Below are 13,791 nucleotides of genomic sequence, written 5' to 3' on the forward strand. Positions count from 1 at the left end.
GGTGGAAGTAGTAGCCCAACCTTTTCCTTTTTAATTATAAGGGGTTCCAGATGTGGAGGGGGACATAAATTAAAAGCAGACTGACCCGTGCGACTTTTCAAAGCAAGCCAAACTTCAAGGTATCTGCTTTTCATTTCGAAATGTTATTAAAGCTATTACTAAGAAATCCATATTCCGAGCTCAGCCCCGGTAATCGACACCTTGGAAGCAACTGTGCAGATTTACAGTGTGGCGAAAAGAAAATTTGTCTTCGAGGATGACCTTGATAGCTCCTTTTCATAAAATGGACAAGGCGGTGTTTGGAGACTCCTTTCTTTCCAAAGAACAATAATTTCAGTTTAACAAATAGGGTGCCCTACTCTGCAGAGGACAGTCTGCAATCTGAAGAGACCCTATATGAAGTGCTGTCAGCCTTGGTTTAAAGTTAAAGAGCCGTAAGGTGGGAGACGAGAAGCCGTGAAACTGCCCATCCATGTGTATTGATTGGTTTTATTTATGGTATTCAATGCCCGCTTAATTACAGAAGTCTCAAAGTGGTGCACATAACAGATACAAAAAGCACACAATGGATAAAATCAATTACAATTTGTCCTAAAGACAGGAAACTTCCTTACGAGCGTAGTGCACTGAGCCCCTTAGAAATAAGGTGGATTATCTCACCAGAGTGGTGCACGCTCTGGTTATCTCTCGCTTGGACTACTGCAATGCGCTCTACATGGGGCTACCTTAGAAGGTGACCCGGAAACTACAACTAATCCAGAACACGGCAGTTAGACTGGTGACTGGGAGCGGCTGCCGAGACCACATAACACTGGTCCTGAAAGACCTACATTGGCTCCCAGTACGTTTCCGAGCACAATTCAAAGTGTTGGTACTGACCTTGAAAGCCCTAAACGGCCTCGGTCCAGTATACCTGAAGGAGCGTCTCCACCCCCATCGTTCTGCCCGGACACTGAGGTCCAGCTAAGAGCGACTTCTGGCAGTTTCCTCCCTGTGAGAAGTGAGGTTACAGGGAACCAGACAGAGGGCCCGCCCTGTGGAACACCCTCCCATCAGATGTCAAGAAAATAAACAACTATCTGACGTTTAGAAGACATCTGAAGGCAGCCCTGTTTAGGGAAGTTTTTAATGTTTGATGCATTACTGTATTTTAATATTTGGTTGGAAGCCGCCCAGAGTGACTGGGGAAGCCCAGCCAGATGGGCGGGGTATAAATAATAAATTACTATTATAGCCATTGTGGTTAGTAGCCGTGGGTGTATAAACTCCGTGGAAACATATACTGTACATTTAAAGCACATTTAAAGAACCATAGAACCGTAGGGTTGGAAGGGACCCCACAAGTCATCTAGTCCAACCCCCTGCAAAGGCAGGAATCTAAGATTCATGAGAACTGTAGTTTGTTAAGGGTGCTGGGACTGGCAGCTTTGCGATGGGTAAACCTTAGTTCCCAGGATTCTTTGGGGGCAGAGAATGTGCTTTAAATGTGTGTCAGGTATGCAGTGGGCATATAAGCTAACCTCTGCACAAGCTTTGTGTGAGCGAATCAGGACAAATGCACAATAAATAGCTCCTCTGGAGGAGCACCATGATCACTTGGGCTCCATGATCACTGCAGATGGCGACAGCAGCCACGAAATTAAAAGACGCCTGCTTCTTGGGAGAAAAGCAATGACAAACCTAGACAGCATCTTAAAAAGCAGAGACATCACCTTGCCAACAAAGGTCCGTATAGTTAAAGCTATGGTTTTCCCAGTCGTGATGTGTGGAAGTGAGAGCTGGACCACAAAGAAGGCTGATCGCCGAAGAATTGATGCTTTTGAATTATGGTGCTGGAGGAGACTCTGGAGAGTCCCATGGACTGCAAGAAGATCAAACTGATCCATTCTGAAGGAAATCAGCCCTGAGTGCTCACTGGAAGGACAGATCCTGAAGCTGAGGCTCCAAGACTTTGGCCACCTCATGAGAAGAGAAGACTCCCTGGAAAAGACCCTGATGTTGGGAAAGATGGAGGGCGCAAGGAGAAGGGGGCGACGGAGGACGAGATGGTGGGACAGTGTTCTGAAAGCTACCAGCATGAGTTTGACCAAACTGCGGGAGGAGTGGAAGACAGGAGTGCCTGGAGTGCTCTGGTCCAGGGGGTCACGAAGAGTTGGACACGACTAAACAACTAAACAACAACAACTGGAGGAGCACAGACAGCCCAAACCCTACTCTGCCTCTTCCAAGGATGCATGTTGTCTGTCGGAGTGGGGAAGGTTCTTTAAGAAAGGAGATCTGGAATATCCTCCCAGGAATGGAGGGAGGATGTGCTCTCTGAACACAATGCACACTGGACGTCTTCCTGAATAGCCCTTGTAAGAAGGACTTGCTGCTGATTTCTGTTTGTCCACGTAAACACCCGGCGATGTTTGCCTCTTCTCCCGTTTCACTTTCTACGGTTCACCAACTGGAGGGATGCAGATCCAAATCGCCTCCAAGTAAATGGGATTCTTTCTCTCCCGATTCCGATAGGCTCGGATCCAGACCGACTTCTCTTCTGTTGACTTTAGCTGGGTTACATTATGCCGGAAAATTGAATCCAGAAGCCTTCGCTCGGGTGCCCTTCCTAACTCTGGGCAGAGAAACCTGTCGGGTCGTTTGCAAAAGGGCTTTATGCGCACCCCCCACACACACACACACACAAACACCCAGCCACAACTCAGTATAGACCGCTCTCCTCCTAGCCTGCAAGACCCCCACTCAGCAAATGGTCAGGAGGACCTTGCAAAAGAATTCTCCTCCTCCAGAGGAGAGGAGCAAAAAGAAGAAGAGAGACACTGGTTCTTAATTGCAAACTAATTCTGAATCCTATTGTTCTAGGACCAATCAGACTGCTGCAGTTTGGATCCTATTCAACTCAGTACATAACACCCCTCCCCTCTAAGTTCCAGTGCTGCCCGGGAGGTCGCATTCATAGTCCTCGAGGTACGCCGGCGGCCTACGTGTGCGTTGCGGCCTGGGGTGTTCCCTGGTCCGGGGTTCAGGTTCTGGCTCGTGTTCCAAGGATGCTGGCTGTGATGGGGCTGTTTTTCTCCCCCTTTAAAGGAGAGAAAAGAGACATTGATTATTAATTGCAAACTAATTCTCTCACTTTAAAGGAGCAAAATAAGACATTGATTCTTAATTGCAAAACGGATTCTTCCCCTTTAAAGGACCAAAAAAGAAAGAAATACATTGATTATTAATTGCAAATGGGTTCTCCTTTCAAGAAAAGAAGTAAAGAAGAAGACACAGATTCGTAACTGCAAATGAATTCTCTTCTTTTAAAGAAAAGAAACAGGAGGAGGGGGGTTGATTCTCCAGCCGGCCTTTCCTGCAGTAATTAGAGTGATAGCTGGCCTGCTTGATAAATGGAGAAAAGGAGGCGACTGGTGTAAATAGAGCTCTCTTCTAAAGGAGAAATGTTCGGCATCTTATCCTCCAGAGTGTGATTGAAAGGGTGAGAAGTTAATTTGGCAGATTCGCTTCTATGGTTTCATAATGTTTCTCTCCTCTTTCTCTCCACCCCCCTCCCAGCCCCCCACTCCCCGGCTCCACCAAAGCCCTGCTTTGCGCCTGCCCTCATACAAGGCAGGAGCGTGACCCGAAACGCAACCCTCCTCCCCAGGGTGCATCCTGAGCGGCAACAGCTTAGCTCAAGTGTTTCTCATGAACAGGCATGCCGGGCACTTGATCTAAATCATGCTACTTCCTTCACGCCATGGCCCAGTTAACAAGTTAGTCCATCGGCGGAATCCACAGATGGCAGTTCAAAAGGGCCACTGCAGCCCAGCGAGGGGAAGGCCAGAGATTTTGCAGGGCTTTGCTCATTACTGGAGGATTCGGCTGGGGGGGGGGGCTCCAGAGGGGGGGAAGGGGCTGGGGAGGAGGGGAGGGGGGAAGGCCAGGCAGGTCTCCCAAAACAAGCATCCCCACCCCTGCACAAATACAGTCAGCATCTTCTGCAGAGCGGGATCGATAGCGAAAGCAAGGGCTGCTGGCGAAGATAATAATACAGTGGTACCTCGTGTTAAGGGGACGCGGGTGGCGCTGTGGGTAAAAGCCTCAGCGCCTAGGACTTGCCGATCGAAAGGTCGGCGGTTCGAATCCCCGCGGCGGGGTGCGCTCCCATTGCTTGGTCCCAGCGCCTGCCAACCTAGCAGTTTGAAAGCACCCCCGGGTGCAAGTAGATAAATAGGGACCGCTTACTGGCGGGAAGGTAAACGGTGTTCCGTGTGCTGCGCTGGCTCGCCAGATGCAGCTTTGTCACGCTGGCCACATGACCCGGAAGTGTCTGCGGACAGCGCTGGCCCCCGGCCTCTTGAGTGACATGGACACACAACCCCAGAGTCTGGCAAGACTGGCCCGTACGGGCAGGGGTACCTTTACCTTTACCTTTACCTCGGGTTAAGGGACACGGGTGGTGCTGTGGGTTAAACCACAGAGACTAGGACTTGCCGATCAGAACGTCAGCGGTTTGAATCCCCGCAACAGGGTGAGCTCCCGTTGCTCAGTCCCTGCTCCTGCCCACCTAGCAGTTCGAAAGCATGTCAAAGTCCAAGTAGATAAATAGGTACCACTCCGGTGGGAAGGTAAATGGCGTTTCCGTGCGCTGCTCTGTTTTGCCAGAAGCGACTTAGTCATGCTGGCCACATGACCCGGAAGCTGTACGCCGGCTCCCTCGGCCAGTAAAGCGAGATGAACGCTGCAACCCCAGAGTCGTTCGCGACTGGACCTAACAGTCAGGGGTCCTTTACTACCCCGGGTTAAGAACTTAATTCGTTCTGGAGGTCCATTCTTAACCTGAAACTGTTCTTAACCTGAAGCACCACTTTAGCTAATGGGGCCTCCCGCTGCTGCCTTGCGATTTCTGTTCTCATCCTGAAGCAAAGTTCTTAACCCGAGGTACTATTTCTGGGTTAGCGGAGTCTGTAACCTGAAGCGTATGTCACCTGAAGCGTATGTAACTCGAGGTACCACTGTAATAATCAGTTCTTATTTTATTTATACCCCACCCTCCCCGGCCAGAGCTGGGCTCAGGGTGGCTAACACCAGTAAAGTTACAATAAAAAAATAAACACACACACACACGCAAACCAATTTATTAAAATACGGGTTAAAATACAATTTAAAATGCGTGTCCGGGGGTGTGGCTGCAATGGTACCCCCCTCCCCAATGGTGCCAGCCATTTATTATAAAAAATTAGAGGATGTTCTCTCTGAACCTCTCAAAAATATTATGAATAACATTCTGAAAGAGGGCGAGATGCCCAAGTCATGGAGAGAAAGTTTTATTACGCTAATTCCGAAACAGGGAACAGATCAGCAAGCAATAACTAACTTTAGACCCATATCGCTCCTGTATAAATTATACACCTATATTTTAGCTGAAAGAACAAAAAGAATCCTCCAGATTATCCATAGAGATCAAGCAGGCTTTCTCCCCGGTAGACAGATTCAGAGTAATACAAGAAATATTATAAATCTGCTGTAATACCTGGATTTAAGAATAGATAAACCCATGTATGTTTTTGGATGCATCACTTGGCACTGAAAAATATGGAGATTTCAAAGGATGCCTCTCCTCCAGTTTGTGGGCTGTTTAAGAAGGTGCCGGTTAGGTAAACACCTTTGAAATGGCCTTTAAATACAAATGCAAGCAAATGTCTCTTCCCTCCCAAATAGCAGCCCCTCCCTTCCTCCTGAGTCCCCCCGTCCCCCGTCCCCGTCCCCCCCCCCGAGATCAGAGCTGCCTGTGCTCTTCTGCCTGTCAGGGGCCTCCTAAACCAGCCTGATGTCCTCAGCTGGGGTGAAAAATGCTATCCAATTGCCAGAGTTTAAGAAAAATTCAACGACCAGTCAAGTCGACTTCTGTAAGTGGTACTGGGGGACAGGCGTGTTGTCCTTTGCCTCAAACAGAAAAAGTGCAGGGCCATAGTTCAGTGGTTAATAATAATAATAATTTATTATTTATACCCCGCCCATCTGGCTGGGTTTCCCCAGCCACTCTGGGCGGCTTCCAACACAATATTAAAATACAGTAATGCATCAAACATTAAAAGCTTCCCTAAAGAGGGCTGCCTTCAGATGTCTTCTAAAAGTTTGGTAGTTATTTTTCTCTTTGACATTCTGGTGGCAGGGTGTTCCACAGGGCAGGTACCACCACCGAGAAGGCCCTCTGCCTGGTTCCCTGTAACTTGGCTTCTCGCAGCGAGGGAACCACCAGAACGCCCTTGGCGCTGGACCTCAGTGTCCGGGCAGAATGATGGGGGTGGAGACGCTTCTTCAGGTATACTGGACCAAGGCCGTTTAGGGCTTTCAAGATCAGCATCAACAGTTTGAATCGTGCTCGGAAACGTACCGGGAGCCAATGTAGGTCTTTCAAGACCAGTGTTATATGGTCTCGGCGGCTGCTCCCAGTCACCAGTCCAGCTGCTGCATTCTGGATTAGTTGTAGTTTCCGGGTCACCTTCAAAGGTAGCCCCACATAGAGCGCATTGCAGTAGTCCAAGCGGGAGATAACCAGAGCATGCACCACTGGCAAGACAGTCTGCAGGCAGGGAGGGTCTCAGCCTGCATACCAGATGGAACTGATAAACAGCTGCCCTGGCCACAGAATGGACCTGCGCCTCCATGGACAGCTGTGAGTCCAGAATGAATCCCAGGCTGCGCACCTGGTCCTTCAGGGGCACAGTTACCCCATTCAGGATCAGGGAGTCCTCCACACCTGCCTTCCTCCTGTCCCCCCAAAACAGTACTTCTGTCTTGTCAGGATTCAACCTCAATCTGTTTGCCGCCATCCATCCTCCAACTGCCTCCAGACACTCACACAGGACGTTCACAAAATCCAGCCCCTTCCCGCTCTCCCTTTATCAGCGGAGGAGGTCCCGATTCCCCAGCCCTTGTGATCAAGAGATCTTGGGGGAGCTCCTGGCGAGGAACGCGGGGCAGGCACCCCTCCCTCTCCCCAGCCACCCCTTTCTCTCTCTGTCTGCCCCCCCTCCGCCACCACCTGAAGAGGACCTTGCAGAAAAGGGGTCCAGCCAGCCAGCTCTTCTCCACAAATTACATTTAGATCTTCAATGCCCGGTACTGAATCTAGGAGACATATTGGTCCCCGAGACTTCAAAACGAGCTTAAATTGGAACCAGATTGCCGGAATGCTTCTTAGCTAACATTTATATTACTTTAGTTACCAAATCCAGGCCCAAATCCTTGGGACTCAGCAGGGGAGGGTATAATATATTAGGAAGTAAGACGCTATATATATATATATATATATATATATATATATATATATATATATATAGTCACACACACACACACACGTTTCTCTCTCTGTTCTGGCTGCTTCTATAAATGTATGAAAAGTTTCCTCGCTCGCTAGCGAGGAAATGATGCCCTGGTTTCCAGAGGTGAAGGAGCCCCCCGCCCTGCTCCACATCTCTCTCTCCCCTCCCCCCCCCCCCGATCCCAGTCGATTTGGTGTGTTTTCCCGAGGCCCTGGGGAATAGTTTGGATTACTGGCAGTAAAGATTGCTGCATTGAGTCTCGGGTATCCGAGTAGATAATTATACACATATACCTGGAGATACAGGAGCCATTGCCCCATGAATTAACAGAGGATGAGGTGCATCTTGGGAGACCGTAAAAAGCCTCCCCCCGAACGGATCTTGGTAAACGAATCTCTTTGGGAACCATCGGGATGGAGCTTTACCATGAATTTCAATTGTGCGCTTGAAGGGAGAAACAAGGAACCCTTTTTTGGTATCTGGGAGGCGTCAGAAGCCAGCGAAAGAAGATGGTTTCTTCCAGCGGATTTTTCTTTCTTTATTTACAAAAATGAAGAGCGCTCGCAGAGCCTCGCATACATTTTTCTCAGTGCTTTGTACAATAACCCTGTGATGTAGGCTGGTATGATGAATCCCCTCGCACTGAGGGGATGAGGCCGAGAGAGTTATGATTTGCCTAAGGCCAGCTTCTGAGTTAAGATTCGAACTCGTCACCGGGCCGGCTGCCTTCCATTTTGAACTTTGCATGGCACCCACACAGGGGCATTGTGGGTAATTTAAATGGCTGCTTGCCTGTGGCCAGGGGCCCCTTGACCTACGAGGCAGGATGCTCAGAGCTGGTGCAAGGCAGCTGCCCAGGGTGCCAAACATTTCTGGTGGCAACATGAGAAGGGCACTCAAATTTTTTTCAAAATATAGTCCGGCCCCTCACAAGGTCTGATGGACGGTGGACCGGCCCCCTGCTGAAAAAGTTTGCTGACCCCTGTTTTTATATATGCTTGAAGCCACCCAGAGTGGCTGGGGCACCCCAGTCAGATGGGAAGGGTACAAATAATTTATAAATATTATTATTATGCAGGTGAAGAAGGGATATTTCTGACTTGGTGCTCAGTACATGCTTACACTCCAACCTTTCTCCAAAGAAAATAGGGACGTCCTATTCTTCACCTGCGTGGAAGCCGGGGGCTGGCGCTTCCTCCCCCGATTTCCGTGCATTCAGTCTGCCTTTACCTGATGAGGAGATCGAGATCCATTCTGGACGGTCGATTCTGCTTCTGGGTCCTTGGTAAATAGCAGTGGCCTGAGGGAGCAGCTGTGTTTTTCTGCGTCGAGTGAGAAGAATGAGAACTTAGGAGGTTCCAGTTGGATGGGAGACCCGGCACAGGAGGCCAACAGGCCGAGTGGGAAAACAGAGACGCGTCCAGGAAACTGCCCGTCTCTCCCTGTGCAGCTGTCTTCCTTTCCACAACAAGGATGGCCACTGGCAAGGCTCGCTCTGCTGCCCGCCATTTCAGATCACTTAATCCACTGCAGAACAGGTATTATGTGGTACCTGTAACCTCGCAGGTCCACTGGTCCCAAGTTGCGAAGGGCTTTCTCGAAAATGGTACACCTTGAACTCAGCATGGTAGCAAATCGGCTCTCACCTGTCAGCAACTTCGCTGCAGCATTCTGCACTCGCTGCAGCTCCCGGATCGAGTGCGAATGAAGACCCACCTAGAACACGAAGCATATGTGGCATTCTGTTTCTGGACTGGCAGACGGGATGGAGAAATCTTCACCTGGTCCTCAGGCTCGAGAAGACAGGTGAAGATGTATGTATATCACAGGAAATCACACAACACAGATAGATAGTCTTTCTACACGGGTGGCGCTGTGGTCTAAACCACTGAGCCTCTTGGGCTTGCTGATTGGAAGGTTGGCGGTTCGAATCCCCGCGACGGGGTGAGCTCCCGTTGTTCTGTTCCAGCTCCTGCCAACCTAGCAGTTCAAAAGCAGGCCAGTGCAAGTAGATAAATAGGTACCGCTGCGGCGGGAAGGTAAACGGCGTTTCAGTGCGCTGTGGTTTCCATCACAGTGTCCCATTGCACCAGAAGCAGTTTAGTCCTGCTGGCCACATGACCCGGAAAGCTGTCTGTGGACAAACACCGGCACCCTCGGCCTGAAAGCGAGATGAGCGCTGCATGCCCAAAGTTGCCTTAACTGTCCAGGGGTCCTTTACCTTTACCATTTTATCTTACAAAATCCTGGGCAGGTGACTTTCTCAGATTCAGTACCAAAGATCCCTTCTGTGAGGATGCCAGGGGCCAAGTATGTAATGGTGTCCACACAGTTTAATGTTGGCGTGCAGTAACTTCCCATTCAAATACCCCCAAAGTCTTCTCCTTCCTCTCAAACTCTTTGGGGCCACTGCCCCCTTGGTTCATCCCCACTGCTTCCTATCCTATGAAAAGCTTTATTCAGATTATCAGTTTGCACGACCCACTAAGGAAGTTCTTCTTTTTGGCATCTGCCTTTCTCAAGAGACAATGGAGTACGCCTCCAGGGGTGAAAAACTGTTGTGTTAGCAGCACTGAAGTGACTTCTCCAGGGCACAAGCCTGAGCAGTGTGTGTGGAGGTCCTGGTCTGGCCAGACGACATGCTCCCCCCCTCTCAGCCTCGCTGGTGTGGTCCAAAGGAAAGCAGAGCAAGACATTTGGCACCAGCTGGGCTGCAGGAGTTGCCAGACGGAGGCATATAAGGCGCCATCCAACCGCCTTAGGGACTCTGCTCCAGATTTGTGCAGGGTTTACTCCAGGGGTAGGCAAACTAAGGCCTTCTCAATCAGGCCCATGGATGTTCCGGGAATCAGCGTGTTTTTACAGGAGTAGAATGTGTGCTTTTATTTAAAATGCATCTCTGGGTTATTTTTGGGGCACAGGAATTGGTTCATTTTTCCCCCCTTCAAAATATAGTCCGGCCCCCCACAAGGTCTGAGGGACGGTGGACCGGCCCCCTGATGAAAAAGTTTGCTGACCCCTGGTTTACTCCTTCTCCCGAAGATGTTCCACAAGAAAACAGAGATTTGGGGTCAGAGATTGTCCTTCCCAAGTTGATGAGCCCCAATAACACAATAAAATTCAGAACAGCAACCATTAATTGCACATTTCTTCAAAATCCAGTTAAAAATATTTAGTCCAGTTAAGTCAACAAGCTTGATGAACCTGATGCTGCGATACCAGCTCCAGCGACTCCTGCCACCCCCCTTGCTTCTTGGTGCCCCCCTCCAGGGCATTTCCAGATAAGGCTGTGAAAATCCCATGTCCAAAACCCCGGAGGGCTGCTGCCAGCCAGTGCAGAAAATACTAGATGGACCAAGAGTCCAAGAGCGGTTCCTGTTTATCTCCTTGCACTTGACGTGCTTTCGAACTGCTAGATTGGCAGGAGCTGGGACCAAGCAACGGAAGCTCACCCCGTCATTGCGGGGATTCGAACCGCCGACCTTCTGATCGGCAAGTCCAGGCACTGTGGTTAAACCCACAGCGCCACCCACGTCCCTTAATATGAAATAGAGGAAGATGTATTAAATGGAAGACGTTATGTGCATTAGGTGAAATGTGTGATATTATGCAGAATGTGAAAGGGATGGGTTTAAAAACAGCATGGAAGGAAAGTTGGGAAGTCAAATCATATGGGAAACGTATAACAAATTTGAAATTTGAAATTGGTTAAAGTTATGGCAATCTAATGACAATCTTCATGCAAAGGGCGGCTTCCTGGGCTCCTGTGATACTGAGAGAGTCGGGTCTGGGGTCAAACTCAGCCCCAAGTCCTCTTCCTGTGGTCTGATGCTGCCCCTGAGCCTGGCACACTGCGCCAACCTGCGATTTGCATGGCAGTCTCCATGGCAGTCTCCTTTGCAATGGGAGGCGCGTGGCGCTGTGGGTTAAACCACAGAGCCTAGGACTTGCCGATCAGAAGGTCGGCGGTTCGAAACCCCACAACAGGGTGAGCTCCCATTGCTCAGTCCCTGCTCCTGCCAACCTAGCAGTTCAAAAGCACACCAGTGCAAGTAGATAAATAGGTACTGCTCTGGTGGGAAGGTAAACGGTGTTTCCGTGCGCTGCTCTGGTTCGCCAGAAGCAGCTTAGTCATGCTGGCCACATGACCCGGAAGCTGTACGCCGGCTCCCTCGGCCAGTAAGCGAGATGAGCGCTGCAACCCCAGAGTCGGCCATGACTGGACCTAATGGTCAGGGGTCCCTTTACCTTTACCTTTACTCCTTTGCAATTCTGCAGGGCATCTCACGGTCTGCCTCTGGGATCGTGCCTGCAGCAGCGGGCTGGGCAGCCGAATGTTTTGGCCCAGCCTTGGCAGCCGCCATCCGGCAGGCTGTTATTGGGAAAGGCTGGGGGTGGGGTGGGTTGGAGGGGGCGCTGTGGGGAAGTGGCCAAGCTGTGAGGCCAGACCTGGGAATGCTGGGAATGTGCCTGTTCTGTTTATCCACACCTGCGGGTTGCTGAGGCTGTCATCCGAAGAGCAGCTCAGCATCTTACCCAGAAGGTCAAGCACCAAGGAGACCTAATTAAAAGCTCATTACAAGAGACAATCTCCATTAGCATGCCAAACTTCATGCAAATCCATTAACTCCGGGGCTTTTTTCGGAAGCCTCGAATTCCTGCCCCAGCGCCCCCAGGGACTGGAAAATGTGGCCGGTTAATTTGCTGTTCCCCGTCTGCGAAAATTAGGCTCAGGCCAGCTCGCTCTCTGGATTATTTCACATTCCAGCAAATTAGTTTTATCCGTTCTGAGAACATTTTAACAAAAGAGAGTTCTTTGGGCATCACATGGATAAAATAGCGATGGCTGGAAAAGAACAAGCGGCTCGCCTAATCAGGAACAAATAACTTTAAATCTCTCCCAAAAATGCGGCCTTTCCTGTTATTTCTTCATCTTCCTTTCTCTCTCTCTTCCATTTATCTTTCGACACTTGGGGGTTCCCCCCCCCCTTTAGAAAAAAAAGAATAAGAAAGGGAGAAAAAATCCTGGTGCTCTAACTCTTTCTTACTGCCTCCCCCCCCCCTTCCCTGACCCTCAAAAAATAAAAGGGTTTTATTCCATTGTCACAGATCTGCAAACTTGTTAAGCATAAAGTCAAGTAAACGATACTATTGTGGGAGGGAAGGCAATTTATCTAGGATGGAGGGAGGCGGTGGTGGGGCGGGGTGGGGGTGGGGGCTGGTGGATAAAGCGCCCCTGCGAGGTCTCGAATGAACCCAAATGGCTCAAAGTAAACAGAGGAATCCGAAAGCTTTTGTGAGTTGAAAGTGGCTATCTGTTGCAGGTCCTGCCTCATTAACTACTAATAGAACCATTGCCTTGGCCTTCTGAGATGGGTAACACTCATGACCCCCCCCTCCCCGCCGGCACCCCCTCCCCACCTCCCAGGAGAACTCGTTGAACTTTAGGCTGGAAGCTCTTTCCATTCTTCTGCTGCTTGGTGCAAAGGCTTGACCTTAACCTCTTTGGAAAATGTTTATCCTCTTTTCCATCCCCCTAGGTGAAACCAGAGAGAGAAGGATCTTCAGAACGCAAACAAGGACATTTGCACTGATGACGGGGGACCCGCTGAAGAAGGAAGGACGGTGGCACCCATAGGCGGCTCCTCTGCGGGGGGCCGTGGGTGCCAAGGCATCCCCAAAACTTACACTGTGGGTGCCCAGCTGGGCGGCTGAAATATACTCGGAGTTGAGTATGGATTTCATGCTCTTTATTCAGCTCATAAGGGACGCGGGTGGTGCTGTGGGTTAAACCACAGAGCCTAGAACTTGCCGATTAGAAGGTCAGAGGTTCGAATCCCCGCAATGGGCTGAAATCCCGTTGCTCGGTCCCAGCTCCTGCCAACCTAGCAGTTCGAAAGCACGTCAAAGTGCAAGTAGATAAATAGGTACCGCTCCGGCGGGAAGGTAAACGGCGTTTCTGTGCGCTGCTCTGGTTCGCCAGAAGCGACTTAGTCATGCTGGCCACATGACCCGGAAGCTGTACGCCGGCTCCCTCGGCCAATAAAGCAAGATGAGCACCGCAACCCCAGAGTCGGTCATGACTGGACCTAATGGGTCCCTTTACCTTTACCCTGTTCAGCTCACAGTAGTGAGGAATGCCAGTTTCCCCAAAATGTCTGCTTTATATACATTATTTACACAATGGGCCCCACATGATTGGCTAATTTGGGGATTCTCCTGTAGGCCAATCAGGTTGTGGATTCACTTCCACCTGGAGCTGGATTGGGTGGCTCCTGCAGACCAATCAGACTGCTGCATTCTGGATCCTATTGTTCTATGACCAATCAGACTGCTGCATTCTGGATCCTACTGTTCCAGGACCAATCAGAATGCTGCATTCTGGATCCTATTCAACTAAGTACATAACAGCGGCCCAACAGCTGTGCCCCAGCCCCTTCTCACAGTGTCTGACCACATGCCCCAATGGGACGCATGC

At 50.1% G+C, this 13,791-nt stretch overlaps 1 long non-coding RNA gene across 1 annotated transcript; it reads right to left on the reverse strand.

Moving 5' to 3' along the window:
- Nucleotides 1–473: 473 nt before the first annotated feature.
- On the reverse strand, nt 474–11,668 carry LOC144327286 (uncharacterized). Its single transcript, XR_013392294.1, has 2 exons — nt 11,568–11,668; nt 474–3,079 (listed from the first exon to the last, which is right to left on the reverse strand). It is a non-coding gene; the product is annotated as an uncharacterized LOC144327286 (long non-coding RNA).
- Between the last annotated feature and the right edge of the window lie 2,123 nt (nt 11,669–13,791).

Source organism: Podarcis muralis, chromosome 1 (assembly GCF_964188315.1).
Source record: "Podarcis muralis chromosome 1, rPodMur119.hap1.1, whole genome shotgun sequence".
NCBI lineage: Eukaryota > Metazoa > Chordata > Lepidosauria > Squamata > Lacertidae > Podarcis > Podarcis muralis.